The sequence below is a fragment of the Anomaloglossus baeobatrachus genome, chromosome 2 (assembly GCF_048569485.1).
Source record: "Anomaloglossus baeobatrachus isolate aAnoBae1 chromosome 2, aAnoBae1.hap1, whole genome shotgun sequence".
Classification (NCBI taxonomy): Eukaryota; Metazoa; Chordata; class Amphibia; order Anura; family Aromobatidae; genus Anomaloglossus; species Anomaloglossus baeobatrachus.
Genome location: NC_134354.1, coordinates 253,108,806 through 253,124,503, shown reverse-complemented (window position 1 = coordinate 253,124,503; position 15,698 = coordinate 253,108,806).

Sequence of the window (15,698 nt, the reverse complement as noted above, 5' to 3'; positions counted from 1 at the left end):
ATTTGGTACAATTGCCCTTAAACTGTGTGACTTGGTGAAATGATTTGGATATCCTTCCACAAGCTTCTCACAATAGTTCGTAGGAATTTGAGCCCATTCTTCCTCCTGACAGAACTGGTGTAACAGCCATGTTTGTAGGTCGCCTTGCTTGCACCGACCTTTTCAGCTTTGCCCATAAATTGTCAATAGGACTGAGATCACAGATTTATGATGGCCACTCCAAAACATTGACTTTGTTATGCTTAACCCCTTAACGACCCATGACGTACTAGATACGTCATGGATCGTTTTCCGGTAAGCCCCGCCCCCTGCCGCCGGCAGGCGGCGGCGATCGGCGCACATATCAGCTGTTATCAACAGCTGATATGTGTGCCTGCTAGCCGCGGGTGGAATCGCTTCCACCCGCGGCCATTAACCCCCTTACATTTATGGGCGCCGCCATTACAGTGACTTACCCCGCCCCGCCGGAAGTCACGTGACATGATCACGTGACTTTCGGCGGTTGCCATGGTAGCACAGGGTCATGTGATGACGCCTGTGGCTAACATGAGTCACTTCCTCTCAATGCCGGAATACAGCCGGCATTGAAAGTGAAGCAGCAAATCTGCAGTTCTCAGCTCTGTAGCTGAGATCTGCAGATTGTGCAAAGCGATCAGATTGCTGATCGCTATAGCCCCCTAGGGGGACTAGTAAAATAAAAAAAAAAAAAAAGTAAAAAAAAAAGTTTTAAAAAATTAAAAAAAAATAAAAAAACCTAAAGTTCAAATCACCCCCCTTTCACCCCCATTGAAAATTAAAGGGTTAAAAAAATAAAAAATACACACATATTTGGTATCGCCACGTTCAGAAATGCCCGATCTATCAAAATATAAAATCAATGAATCTGATCAGTAAACGGCGTAGCGGCAAAAAAATTCCAAACGCCAAAATTACGTTTTTTGGTCGCCGCAAATTTTGCGCAAAATGCAATAACAGGCGATCAAAACGTAGCATCTGCGCAAAAATGGTACCGTTAAGAACGTCAGGTCAAGACGCAAAAAATAAGCCATCACTGAGCCTCAGATCCTGAAAAATGAGAACGCTACGGGTTTTGGAAAATGGCGCAAAACGTGCGCCACGTTTTTCGGACAAGCTGTGAATTTTTTTTAACTCCCTTAGATACAAGTAAACCTATACATGTTTGGTGTCTACAAACTCGCACCGACCTGAGGCATCATACCCCACACATCAGTTTACCATATAGTGAACACGGTGAATAAAATATCCCAAAAACTATTGTACAATCCCAGTTTTTTTGCAATTTTTCCGCACTTGGAATTTTTTTGCCATTTTCCAGTACACTATATGGTAAAACTTATGGTTTCATTTAAAAGTACAACTCGTCCCGCAAAAAACAAGCCCTCATATGGCAAGATTGATGGAAAAATAAAGTTACGCCTCTCGGAAGAAGGGGAGCAAAAAACAAAAACGCAAAAACGGAAAGTGCCCAGGGGCTGAAGGGGTTAAGCCACTTTGTAAATAGTTTGGCAGTATGCTTTATGTCATTGTCCATTTGGAAGACCTATTTCCGCCGAAGCTTTAAGTTCCTGCCTAATGTCTTGAGGTGTTGCTTCAGTATTGCCACAATCTTCTTCCCTCATGATGCCATCTATTTGGTGAAGTCCCTCCTGCAGGAAAACGACTCCACACCATGATGCTGCCACCCCCCCGTGTTTCACAGTTGGGATGGTGTTCTTAGGCTTCAAAGCTTCTCACTTTTTCCTTCAAATGTAACGAGGTCATTATGGCCAAATAGTTGCATTTTAGTTCGTCAGACCACAGGACGTCTCCAAAAATTAAGGTTGTTCCTGTGTGCATTTGCAAACATTAATCTGGCTCTTTTAGGTTTCTTTTGGGAGTAATGGCTTCTTCCTGGTAGAGTGGCCTTTCAGCCCATGTTGATTCAGAACTCGTTTCACTGTGGATAATTACACAATCTTACCAGCTTCCGCCAGCATCTTCACAAGGTCTTTTTCTTTTGTTCTTGGGTTAATATGCACATATCTGACCAAAGCATGTTCATCTGTGTTACACAGAAACATCTTCTTTGTACTTGCGTATAATTGTTTGTACAGATGAACGAGGCACCTTCAGGTATCTGAATATTGCACCTAAGTTTGAACCAGACTTGTGAAGTCCACAATTTTCTTCCTGAGATCTTGGCAATTTCTTTTGACTTTCCCATGATGCTACACAAAGAGGCATTGTGTTTCAGGTGTGCATTAAAATACATCCACCTGTGTGTCTCCAATTAACTATGATGTTGCCAATAAACCTATCAGGAGCTACCAAAGACATGACATCATATGGGCTGCCCTACAATGTTTAACCCCTTAACGACTGCGGGCAGTAAAATTACGTCCTAAATGTCATAATGTTACTGCCCGCGGTCCTCCGGCGGCAGCATGCCGCAATCGGCGCACATCTCAGCTGATTTTCACAGCTGAGATGTGTGCCTAGCAGGCACGAGCAGAATCGTTATCTGATCGTGCAGATTAACCCCTTAAATGGCGCTGTCAATACGTGATAGCGCCATTATAAGCGCGATCGCGGTAAACTTTTACTTACCGCCCGATACCGGAAGTCACGTGACTTCCGATAGTTGTCATGGTAGCACAGGGTCATGTGATGACTCCTGTACTACACATGACTTTGCTTTCACTTTCGCTGTGCCAGCAGCACAGCAAAAGAGAGCGTATCTGCTGTTTACAGCTGTGATCAGCAGATACTGCAGAGCGATCGGATTGCTGATGCAATAGCCCCCTAGGGGGACTAGTAAAATAAAAAAAAAAAAAAAAAAAGTTAAAAAAAAGTTTTAAAAAATTAAAAAAAAAAAAAAACAAAAAAAAACCCCTAAAAGTTCAAATCACCGCCCATTCGCCCCATTGAAAATTAAAGGGTTAAAAAAATAAAAAATATACACACTTTTGGTATCGCTGCGTTCAGAAACGCCCGATCTCTATCAAAATATAAAATCAATTAATCTGGTCAGTATACGGCGTAGCGGCAAAAAAATGCCAAACGCCAAAACGACGTTTTTTTGTCGCCACAACTTTTGCGCAAAATGCAATAAGAGGCGATCAAAATGTAGCATCTGCGCAAAAATGGTACCGTTAAAAATGTCAGCTCGAGACGCAAAAAATAAGCAGTCACTGAGCCATAGATCCCTAAAAATGAGAACGCTACGGGTCACGGAATATGGCGTAAAACGTGCGCCACTTTTTTCGGACACACTTCCGATTTTTTTTTAACCACTTATATAAAAGTAAACCTATACATGTTTGGTGTCTACGAACTCGCACTGACCTGAGGCATCACACCCACACATCAGTTTTACCATATAGTGAACACAGTGAATAAAATATCTCAAAAACCATAGTGCTATCGCACTTTTTTTTGCAATTTTTCTGCATTTGGAATTTTTTTGCCGTTTTCCAGTACACTATATGGTAAAACTGATGGTTTCATTTAAAAAAGAGAATTTTGTTTACTTACCATAAATTCTTTTTCTTATAGTTCCGTATTGGGAGACCTAGACCATGGGTGTTTAGCTTCTGCCTCCGGAGGACACACAAAGTACTACACTTAAAAGTGTAGCTCCTCCCTCTGAGCTTATACACCCCCTGGAGAACCAGATCTAGCCAGTTTAGTGCAAAAGCTGAAGGAGAATTGCCACCCACAAGTAGAACCGAGCAAGAACCGGAACAACCGGAGACTCTGTCCACGACAACAGCCGGTGATAACACACGAAACAAGAAAATTGCCAACAGGCAACAGGGAGGGAGCTGGGTCTCAAAATACGGAACTATAAGAAAAAGAATTTACGGTAAGTAAACAAAATTCTTTTTCTTTATCGTTCCTATGGGAGACCCAGACCATGGGACGTTCCAAAGCTGTCCCTGGGTGGGAATAAACAGAAAAAACTAAGAAGTAGACGGAGCCTAACTTCACAAGTGGGCGACAGCCGCCTGAAGGATGCGTCTGCCCAAGCTCGCATCTGCCGAAGCATGAGCATGCACTTGGTAGTGCTTCGAAAAGGTATGCAGGCTAGTCCAAGTGGCATATTACCTATACGTGGCCTCTATTTTCTATAACAGACTCCTGATATAATTCAATCATAACCTATAAGAAGACTCTGGAATCTAGATATTATATTCAACAAGTAGAAATTTATTATTACAAAAAAGTGCTCGTGCAAATTACATAAAATTCATTATACTTTAGGATACATTTGGGATATTGGGAGGGATGTATAACCGCACTAAAAGGGATAGTGCAAATCCGGTGATTACTATATTAACTGGACCAGTAAGCCTACAGCAATGTCCTATGTGAACATGGACATAAATACTTAGGTGTTTCTGACAACATGGAACCTCAATACCTAGGGCCTGGGGTATAGATGGAGATTATTATGGTGGCTGCCAGTGAATAGGTTACCATAGAGTCTATTCCATTAAGTGGGAATACACATCATAGCCACAATAATTAACGGTCAATCCATACCACCTAATCAGTCATATGATGTATATGGAAATAGTCATTCACATCAATAACTTCCACCACCAGTTTAACCCCCAAGGGTAAATCTATTTACCTGTAGTCATATTGAGCAATGAAGGTCCTATATAGTAGCACCGAATGCACTTGCCCCAACCCAACCCAACCCCAAGTGGCAGCCTGACAGACTTGTTGAGCCGTAGCCTGGTGCCTAAAAGCCCAAGAGGCACCGACAGCTCTGGTCGAGTGTGCTTTGAAAAGCTTGAGGTGCACCGCCTAAGCGCAGCCGTGCGAGACACATAAATCCGGAGAGTACGCACCAGATTCAGAAAATGCAGCGCTTTCTCAAAGCGATGAACAGGGGCCGGACAGAAGGAAGGCAAGGAAATGTCCCGGTTAAGGTGGAAGGGAGAGACCACCTTAGGAAGAAAGTCCGGAGTCGGACGGAGAACTACCTTGTCTTGGTGAAAAACCAAAAAAAGAGAATTTTGTTACTTACCGTAAATTCTTTTTCTTATAGTTCCGACATGGGAGACCCAGACCATGGGTGTATAGCTTCTGCCTCTGGAGGACACACAAAGTACTACACTAAAAGTGTAGCTCCTCCCTCCGAGCATATACACCCCCTGGATGACAAATCTAACCAGTTTAGTGCAAAAGCTGAAGGAGGACATCCACCCATAAGTAGAGATAGAGTAAAACCCGGAATAACCGGAACCTCTGTCTACAACAACAGCCGGTGAAAACACACGGAACAAGAACTGCCAACAGGCAACAGGGAGGGTGCTGGGTCTCCCATGTCGGAACTATAAGAAAAAGAATTTACGGTAAGTAACAAAATTCTCTTTTTCTTCATCGTTCCTTATGGGAGACCCAGACCATGGGACGTCTCAAAGCAGTCCATGGGTGGGAAATAAACAGAACTGAGAAGTAGGCAAAACCTAACTTCACAAATGGGCGACAGCCGCCTGAAGGATGCGTCTGCCCAAGCTCGCGTCTGCCGAAGCATGAGCATGCACTTGGTAGTGCTTTGAAAAGGTGTGCAGACTAGACCAAGTGGCAGCCTGACAAACCTGCTGAGCCGTAGCCTGGTGCCTGAAAGCCCAGGAGGCACCGACAGCTCTGGTCGAGTGCGCCTTAATCCCTGGCGGTGGGGGCACCTGAGAACATTGGTAGGCATCGGATATGGCCGACCTAATCCAACGAGCTAGGGTCGGTTTAGAAGCCGAGAGACCCTTGCGCTGACCTGTGGTGAGCACAAAAAGAGAGGTGCACCGCCTAAGGGCGGCGGTGCGTGACACATAGATTCGGAGCGCCCGCACCAAATCCAAAGTATGCAACGCTTTCTCAAAGCGATGCACAGGGGCCGGACAAAGGGAAGGCAATGAAATGTCCTGGTTAAGGTGGAAAGGAGACACCACCTTAGGGAGAAAGTCCGGAGTCGGCCGAAGAACCACCTTGTCTTGGTGAAAAACCAAAAAAGGTGACTCCGAAGAGAGCGCAGCCAAATCAGAGACTCTCCTGAGAGAAGTTATGGCCACCAGAAAGACCACTTTCTGTGAAAGTCGAAACAAAGGAACCTCCCTAAGAGGCTCAAAGGGGGGTTTCTGTAAGGCCGTGAGGACCAGATTAAGGTCCCAGGGATCCAAAGGCCGCCGGTAAGGAGGAATGATGTGAGATGCGCCCTGCATGAAGGTGCGCACCTGGGCCAGTCGGGCGATACGCCGCTGGAACAACATTGACAGAGCCGAGACCTGTCCCTTGAGGGAATTGAGGGATAGTCCTAGCTGCAGACCGGACTGTAGAAAGGACAGGATGGTCGGCAAAGAAAACGGCCAAGGAGCATGGCCGGAAGAGCGACACCAGGACAGGAAAATCCTCCAAGTCCTGTGGTAAATCCTGGCCGAGGAAGACTTCCGAGCCTGAGTCATAGTGGAGATGACCTCGGAAGGAATGCCTGAAGCCGTCAGGATCCAGGACTCAAGAGCCACGCCGTCAATCTGAGAGCCGCAGAATTCTGGCGGAAAAACGGACCTTGAGAGAGAAGGTCTGGGCGGTCCGGGAGATGCCACGGCATTTCTACGGACAGACGGAGCAGGTCTGGGTACCAAGCTCGCCTGGGCCAGTCTGAAGCAATGATTATAACCAGACGGCCCTCCATTCTGATCTTGCGCAGGACTCTGGGCAAGAGAGCTAGAGGGGGAAACACGTAGGCCAGACGGAACTGGGACCAATCTTGAACCAGCGCGTCCGCTGCCAAGGCCTGAGGATCGTGGGAGCGAGCCACGTAAACCGGGACTTTGTTGTTGTGACGGGATGCCATTAGATCCACTTCCGGAGTGCCCCACTTGCGGCAGATTGACCGGAACACTGCCGGATGCAGGGCCCACTCGCCGCTGTCCACGGTTTGACGGCTGTGATAATCTGCCTCCCAGTTTTCTACGCCTGGGATGTGGACTGCGGATATGGTGGACTTGGAGTCCTCCGTCCACTGAAGGATGCGTTGAACCTCCAACATCGCCAGGCGTCTGCGAGTCCCGCCCTGGTGATTGATGTAGGCAACTGCTGTCGCGTTGTCCGACTGGACTCGAATGTGCTTGCCCGCCAACAGGTGGTGAAAGGCTACGAGAGCTAGAAGTACAGCCCTGATTTCCAGCACATTGATCGAGAGGGCTGATTCGGACGGAGTCCAAGTGCCCTGTGCTCGGTGGTGGAGAAATACTGCTCCCCAGCCGGAGAGACTGGCGTCCGTGGTGAGGATCACCCAGGACGGAGTCAGGAAGGAGCATCCCTGAGACAGAGAGAGGGGCCGAAGCCACCACTGGAGAGAGCTCCTGGCCTGTGGCGACAGAGCCACTAGCCTGTGCAAGGAAGAGGTCCGCTTGTCCCAAAAGCGGAGAATGTCCAGCTGCAGAGGATGCAGATGGAACTGGGCAAAGGGAACCGCTTCCATTGACGCCACCATCTGACCCAGCACCTGCATGAGGTGCCTGATGGAATGACGGCGGGGCTTCAACAGAGAACGCACCGCCAGATGAAGGGACTGCTGTTTGACCAAGGGCAGCTTCACAAGTGCCGGCAGAGTCTCGAATTGCATCCCTAGGTACGTAAGTTCCTGGGTCGGGGTCAGAGTGGACTTGGGCAGATTGACAAGCCACCCGAATTGAACAAGCGTGGCGAGAGTGAGCGAGACACTCTGCTGACAGTCTGCACTGGATGAGGCCTTGACTAGAAGGTCGTCCAGGTAGGGGATTACTGCCAACCCCTGGAGATGCAGAACCGCAACCACTGCTGCCATGACCTTGGTGAACACACGAGGGTCCGTGGCTAACCCGAAGGGGAGAGCCACGAATTGGAAATGTTCCTCTCCGATAGCAAAGCGTAGCCAACGCTGGTGTGAAACTGCAATTGGCACATGCAGATAAGCATCTCTGATGTCGATGGATGCTAGAAAATCTCCTTGGGTCATTGAGGCAATGACCGATCGCAGAGATTCCATGCGAAAGTGCCGCACCTGAACATGCTTGTTGAGAAGCTTGAGATCCAGGATGGGCCGGAAGGAACCGTCCTTCTTGGGGACTAGGAAGAGGTTTGAGTAGAAACCTCTGAACCGTTCCCGGGCGGGAACCGGAACAATTACTCCATTGGCCTGCAAGGATGCCACGGCCTGTGAGAAGGCGGCGGCTTTGGAGCAGGGGGGAGTGGACATAAAAAATCTGTTTGGCGGGCTGGAAGAAAATTCTATCCTGTAGCCGTGGGAGATGATATCCCGCACCCACTGATCGGAGACGTGCTGAAACCACACGTCGCCAAAGTGGGAGAGCCTGCCACCGACCAAGGACATTGCTGGCGCAGCCAGATAGTCAAGAGGAGGCTGCCTTAGTGGCAGCGGCTCCTCCGTTCTTCTGAGGACGCGGCTTTTCGATCCTTGGCTGAGTTAGTGGACGAAGCTGAGGGCTTAGAGGATGACCAGTTAGAGGAACGAAAGGAACGAAACCTCGACTGGTTCCTGCCCTGGACAGGTTTCCTGGTTTTAGTTTGTGGCAAGGAAGTACTCTTCCCGCCAGTAGCTTCCTTAATAATTTCATCCAGTTGTTCACCGAACAGCCGGGACCCAGCAAAGGGGAGCCCAGCAAGACGCTTCTTCCAAGAAGTGTCTGCTTTCCACTCTCGAAGCCACAAGATCCTGCGGATCGCGAGGGAATTAGCGGAAGCCACCGCCGTGCGGTGAGAAGCATCCAGAATGGCAGACATGGCATAGGATGAAAAAGCCGAAGCCTGGGAGGTTAAGGCAACCATCTCGGGTATAGAGTCCCTGGCGAGGGAATGTATCTCCGGGAGAGAAGCAGAGACTGCCTTAAGAGCCCACACTGCTGCAAAGGATGGGGAGAACGAGGCTCCTGCCGCCTCATATACAGATTTGGCCAGAAGGTCAACCTGGCGGTCAGTGGGATCCTTAAGAGAGGTGCCATCGGCCACAGATACGACTGTCCGGGCCGAGATTCTAGACACCGGAGGATCTACCTTTGGTGACTGAGCCCACTCCTTGACCACTTCTGGTGGAAAAGGAAAACGGTCATCAGAACTACGCTTTGGAAAGCGTTTGTCAGGACAGGCCATGGGCTTGGTCACAGTGGCCTGAAAACTGGAGTGGTTAAAAAACATACTCCTTGCTCTCTTAGGTGAGGTAAACTGGTGTTTTTCTACCAGAGAGGCTTGTTCCTCAGACACTGGTGGATTGAGGTTCAGAACGGAGTTAATGGATGCAATCAAGTCACTAACATCCGCATCACCCTCAGATAAATCAATGGGGTACATAGAGGTAGCGTCTGAGCCCACAGTAAAAGTATCCTCCTCGCCCTGCAATTCAGCTTGTGAATCAGAGCCGTTGGACGAGGAAGGAGAAGAGTCCCTGCGTCTCCGTTTAGGAGGACGGGGTCCTAAAACATGCTCTGTTAGCTCTGGAGAGCGAGTCGGAGCAGCAGAGGCGCCCTGAGAAGGGGGCTGATGCATGGTCAGCAGAGTCCGGGACAGCTGTCCCATGGAGTCGGCAAAAGACTGGGAGATAGCTCTGGAAAAAGATGCTACCCAAGCCGGGGGTTCAGCCACCAGGGCCGGAGCAGCCGGAGGGACCCCTGAGGAGGCTCCAGGCTGAGGCACCACCATGTTAGAGCAGGCATCACAATGTGGATATGTGCTCGGTTCAGGCAGAATGAGCTGACATGCAGTGCATATAGAGTAAAGCTTTGCAGCCTTGCTCCTAGTGACAGACATGCTGCTGAGGTGGAGGCTCTGCAGTAAAGAATACACTCCTTTAGAATGACCCCCTGAGAGTGTATAATAAAGCCCACAACCAGAGGTTGTGGCTTACCAGACCGGTTTTTGTGTGCCCTCCGGATTCCACAGCTCGGATCCCCAGTGGATGCAGTAGCTGCAGCAGCCAGCGCCGATCAGTGTGTAAACGCTGATAAAATGTGTTAAAACGGAGTGAGGAGGGGGGGCGGGGATTAGCCCAAGAGCGGGAACCGGAGGGCCAAGGAGAGATACAGGGGAGGGAAACATCTCCTCAGAGAGGAGTGTCCTCCCCTCTGCTGAACGGCCGGTGGGCGGCGCCGCACTGTTCCCCTGCATGACTGACATGCAGGGGAACTGAAAACGAAACTAGGCCGCAACTGAAGCCGGGGCCTAGATTTTTACATGCGGCCGACGAGCAGGCACCCTCGGCGCGGTTCTCAGGAAAAACCCAGAGAACCGGCCGGAAATCACAGCAAAGTTAACAAACACACTCCCCCCTCAATAAATGTACAAGGGACCCCTGAATAACGTCTCAATACTTAGCTTATGAGACGCAGGGCCATGTCCCGGGGGGGGGGGGTGAGCGCTCCGTCCGGCAGGATCCTGACAGGGCTGCGGATGGAGACCGGTCTCCTGCAAAGCAGAGAGAACCGTGATGGCTCCCACTTCAAGCCAGAGCCTCAGGGGATGGTGAAAAAGCACGGCATGTGAAGGCTCCAGCCTTGTAAAGTCAACCTTAACAGCACCGCCGACACAGTGGGGTGAGAAGGGACATGCCGGGAGTCCAGACTGGACCCGCTTTTCTTCCAAATCTTTGAAATCAAAAATCTTAAAAATCAAAAATCAGAGAATGCATGTGTGTGTGTGACCTCCTGAACACAAAGCATTGAACTGGTTAGATTTGTCATCCAGGGGGTGTATATGCTCGGAGGGAGGAGCTACACTTTTAGTGTAGTACTTTGTGTGTCCTCCGGAGGCAGAAGCTATACACCCATGGTCTGGGTCTCCCATAAGGAACGATGAAGAAATGATCCTCTCCTATCGCAAAACGTAACCAACGCTGGTGTGACACTGCGATTGGCACATGTAGATAGGCATCTCTGATGTCGAAGGACGCCAGGAAATCCCCTTGGGTCATAGAGGCAATGACTGATCACAGAGATTCCATGCGAAAATGCCGCACCCGGACATGCTTGTTGAGAAGCTTAAGATCCAAGATGGGCCGGAAGGTACCGTCCTTTTTTGGAACTAGGAAGAGGTTTGAGTAAAAACCTCTGAACCGTTCTCGAGCAGGAACTGGTACAATCACACCGTTTGCCTGCAAGGATGCCACGGACTGTGAGAAGGCGGCGGCCTTGGAGCAGGGGGGAGTTGAGAGAAAAAATCTGTTTGGCGGGCTGGAAGAGAATTCTATCCTGTAGCCGTGAGATATGATGTCTCTCACCCACTGATCGGAGACTTGCTTTAACCAAGCGTCGCCAAAGTGGGAGAGCCTGCCACCCACTGAGGACGTAGCTGGAGCGGGCCGAGAGTCATGAGGAGGCTGCCTTAGTGGCAGGACCTCCTGCGGACGCGCTTTTGTGCGCCAGTTGGATTTCTGATCCTTAGCTGAGTTGGCGGACGAGGCGGAAGGCTTAGAGGATGACCAGTTGGAGGAACGAAAGGAACGAAACCTCGATTGATTCCTACCCTGGGCGGGTTTCCTGGTCTTGGTTTGTGGCATGGAAGTACTCTTCCCGCCAGTAGCTTCCTTAATGATTTCATCCAGCTGTTCACCAAACAGCCCTGAACCAGCAAAAGGGAGTCCAGCAAGAAACTTCTTGGAAGAAGAATCTGCCTTCCACCCTCGAAGCCACAAAATCCTGCGGATAACAAGAGAATTAGCTGAAGCCACCGCAGTGCGGTGAGCAGCCTCTAGCATTGCAGACATGGCATAAGATGAAAAAGCTGAAGCCTGAGAGGTTAAAGGTAACCATCTCAGGCATAGATTCCTTGGTGAGGGAATGCATCTCCTCCAGAGAAGCAGAGATGGCTTTGAGAGCCCACACTGCTGCAAAAGTCGGGGAAAACGTGGCCCTCGCAGCTTCATACACAGATTTGGCCAAAAGGTCAATCTGACGGTCAGAGGAATCCTTAAGTGAGGTGCCGTCAGCCACCGACACAACGGTCCGGGCTGAGAGCCTAGACACCGGAGGGTCTACCTTTGGGGAGTGAGACCACTCCTTGACCACCTCAGGTGGAAATAGAAACCGATCATCAGAACCACGCTTTGGAAAGCGTTTGTCAGGGCAGGCCCTGGGCTTGGTCACAGCGGTCTGAAAACTGGAGTGGTTAAAGAACACACTCTTCACTCTCTTAGGCGAGGTAAACTGATGTTTTTCTGCCAAAGAGGGTTGCTCCTCTGAGACTGGCGGATTGAGATCCGGCACAGAATTAATAGAAGCAATCAAGTCACTAAGATCTGAGTCACCCTCAGAGAAATCGATGGGATACATAGCCTCCGAGCCACCCGTGTCGGCATCCTCCTCATCTTGCGAGTCAGCTCTTGAGACAGAGCCGTGGGATGAGGAGGGGGAGGAAACCCTGCGCCTTCTCTTAGAAGGACGGGGTCTGGGACCTGATGATGAATCCTCTGTGAGCTCTGATGGATGGAGGTCAGAGGATAGGAATCCTCTGTCAAGAGTATTAGAGGCACCCTGTGAGGAGGGCTGATGCATATTCATCAAAGTCCTGGACAAAAGTCCCATGGACTCAGCAAATGACTGGGATATGGACCTAGAAAAGGACTCTACCCAGGCCGGGGGTTCAGCCACAGGTGCAGCAGCAGCCTGAGAGACCACTGGGGGTGAGACTCCAGGCTGTGGCACCGCCAGGTTAGAGCAGGCATCACAATGTGGATAGATGCTCGGTTCAGGCAGCAGGAGCTTACATGCAGTGCATACTGAATAAAGCTTTGGAGCCTTGCTCCTCGTGTGAGACATGCTGCTGGAGTGGGGGCTTTGCAGAGAATGAACCCCAGGGAGAATATACAGAGGTCCACAACCGGAGACCAGCTGTGGCTTACCAGACCGCTGGGCGCGGTGTTGTGTGCCCTCCAGATCCCGAAGCCCGGTCCCCCAGTGCACAGCACCTCAGCAGAGATGCAGAGTGCAGAATGTCCCAGAGCAGAGTGAACTCTGCGTGAGAAATGGCCGCCGGAGCGAGAAGAGGGGGCAGGACTAGGGGGCGTTCCTATAGGAGAGCGGGAACTGGAGGGCTATAGAGACCTGCAGGGGAGGAGGGACGCCCCAGCAGTGGGGAGTGTCCCTCCCCTGTGTAGAACGGCCGCCGGGAGGAGCCGAGCCTGTCCCTCTGCATGAGTGACATGCGAGGGCAGGAAAACGAAACTAGGCCTCCGGCGAAGCCGGGGCCTAAATTTAAGCGGCGAGGCCGACAAGCAGGCACCATCGGCGCGGTTCTCAGGCAAAAGCTAGAAAACCCGCCGGAAAAGGAAAAATAATCATATACAGCATACTCTCCCCATACAATAAAGAACCGGGACCCCCAACACAAACGTCTCAGGTACTTAGCTGCTGAGACGCAGGGCCAGGTCCCTGGGGATGAGTGCCCCGGTCCAACAGGATCCACAAGGGGCTGTGGATGGAGACCGGACTCCTGCCAGGCATGGAGACCATGCTGGCTCCCACTTCAAGCCAGTGCCCAGGAGGGATGGTGAAGGAGCGCGGCATGTAAGGCTCCCACCTTGGAAATCAACCTTAACAACACCGCCGACACAGTGGGGTGAGAAGGGACATGCCGGGAGTCCAGACTTGGACCCGCTTTTCTTCAAACTCTTTCCAAAAATCAAACAAATCAGATGAGAATGCATGTGTGGATGTATGCCTCGTGAACACAAAGCGATAAACTGGCTAGATCTGGTTCTCCAGGGGGTGTATAAGCTCAGAGGGAGGAGCTACACTTTTAAGTGTAGTACTTTGTGTGTCCTCCGGAGGCAGAAGCTAAACACCCATGGTCTGGGTCTCCCATAGGAACGATAAAGAAAGTACAGCTCGTTCCGCAAAAAATGAGACCTCACATGACCATATTGACTGAAAAATAAAAAAGTTACGTCTCTCAGAAAAAGAATGGCGAAAAAAAAAACGGAAAGCGAAAAATCGGCCGGTCGTGAAGGGGTTAAAGGTATAGTACTCTTAATGTATGTAAACTTTGACTTTGCAGAAAGTAATAAAAATGCCTGAAAACATTCTCTCTGTCTCATTATTCTGGCATTTGGGAAATATACAAGTATTTTTCGGACCATAAGACACACTTTTTTTCCCCCAAATGTTGGGGGAAAGTGGGGGTGTGCGTCTTATGGTCTGAATGTAGGGCTGCGGGGAATGAGGGTGCTGCGGTGGAGCGGGTCATCAGGGCACGAGCAGGCTGTGCAGCGCATGCCGTGACCACGGGGGCCCGCTCATTACATATGCACGCCCATCATCCTGCCCATCATCTCTCAGCGCTGAAGTCGACACTGACAGGTGGGCGGGATGATGGGCGGGGCACGCGCGCATAGTAAACAGCCGGCCGCATGATCACCCCTGGCAACTCCAGCCTGGAGTGATCATGTGCGGCTGTATTCACTGCCCCCCGTGCATCATCAGCGTGGGGGCAGTGAATCAGAACACTCACCGGCCACGATCCCTGCAGCACTGCGATCTCCTCCTGTCTCTGCCGGCCGCGGCTGTTTGGACACTAGCGGTGCTCACAGCGATGATGTCATCGCTGTGCGCACGTGTCCACACGCAGCCGGCAGAGACAGGAGGACATCGCGGTGCTGCAGGGATCGTGGCCGGCTCCACACTGCGGCGCTGCTGCTGGCACAGACGGGAGGAGGAGTGATGCTGCAGGGAAAGAGGTAAGGGGTAAGGTATGAACTTTTTTTTTTTTTTTTTATGTGCCACAGGATGCGGGCCGTATAGCAGGATGGGGGGGGTATATGAGCAGGATGGGGAGTATATAGCGAGCAGGATGGGGAGTATATAGCGAGCAGGATGGGGAGTATATAGCGAGCAGGATGGGGAGTATATAGCGAGCAGGATGGGGGTATATTGTGAGCAGGATGGGGGTATATTGTGAGCAGGATGGGGGTATATTGTGAGCAGGATGGGGGTATATTGTGAGCAGGATGGGTTATATAGCAGGATTCGGCCATATGCCAGGATGACGGTATATAGCAGGATGGGGGGCTATACCAGGATGAGGGACATATACTGTATATACAAGGCAGGAGGATCATTACCAGGCTGGCGTACCTTAGTAGAGAATTTGGGGACATTACCCCCATAACAGTTTCAGCAGCAGATCCTTGCCCCATAACAGTGTGTCATGACCACATTTTTTGCTTAAAATTTTATTTTCCTATTTTCCTCCTCTAAAACCAGGGTGCGTCTTATGGTCCGGTGCGTCTTATAGTCCGAAAAATACGGTAAGTAAATTTTGTAATCCTAATTGACTGAAAACAGGAAAGGTTTATTCTAATTTCACTTCAGATAGTGAGAAAAACATGCAGATGTGTCTTTGTGGATAGTGTATGTAAACTTCAAAAAGAGTTAAATGACCTGTGGACATCTCCTTCTGCTGGAATGGCGCCAGGTCCCAAATGCTTCAGCGTTAGGCTTCTTCAGGGGTGTGGCGTCATACCAGCAGGAAGTGTTCTTTTAAACTGTACATATACATTACTGTCCAACAGATTCGGGAGAGTGCTTACAATAGGCATATACAGGCTGAACATTTTTGTCTGATAACCCCTCTGTCTTTTTGGACTGTACATTTGTACAGAGAATAATGTTGGATGTTATTGAATTATAATTACACTTAGTATG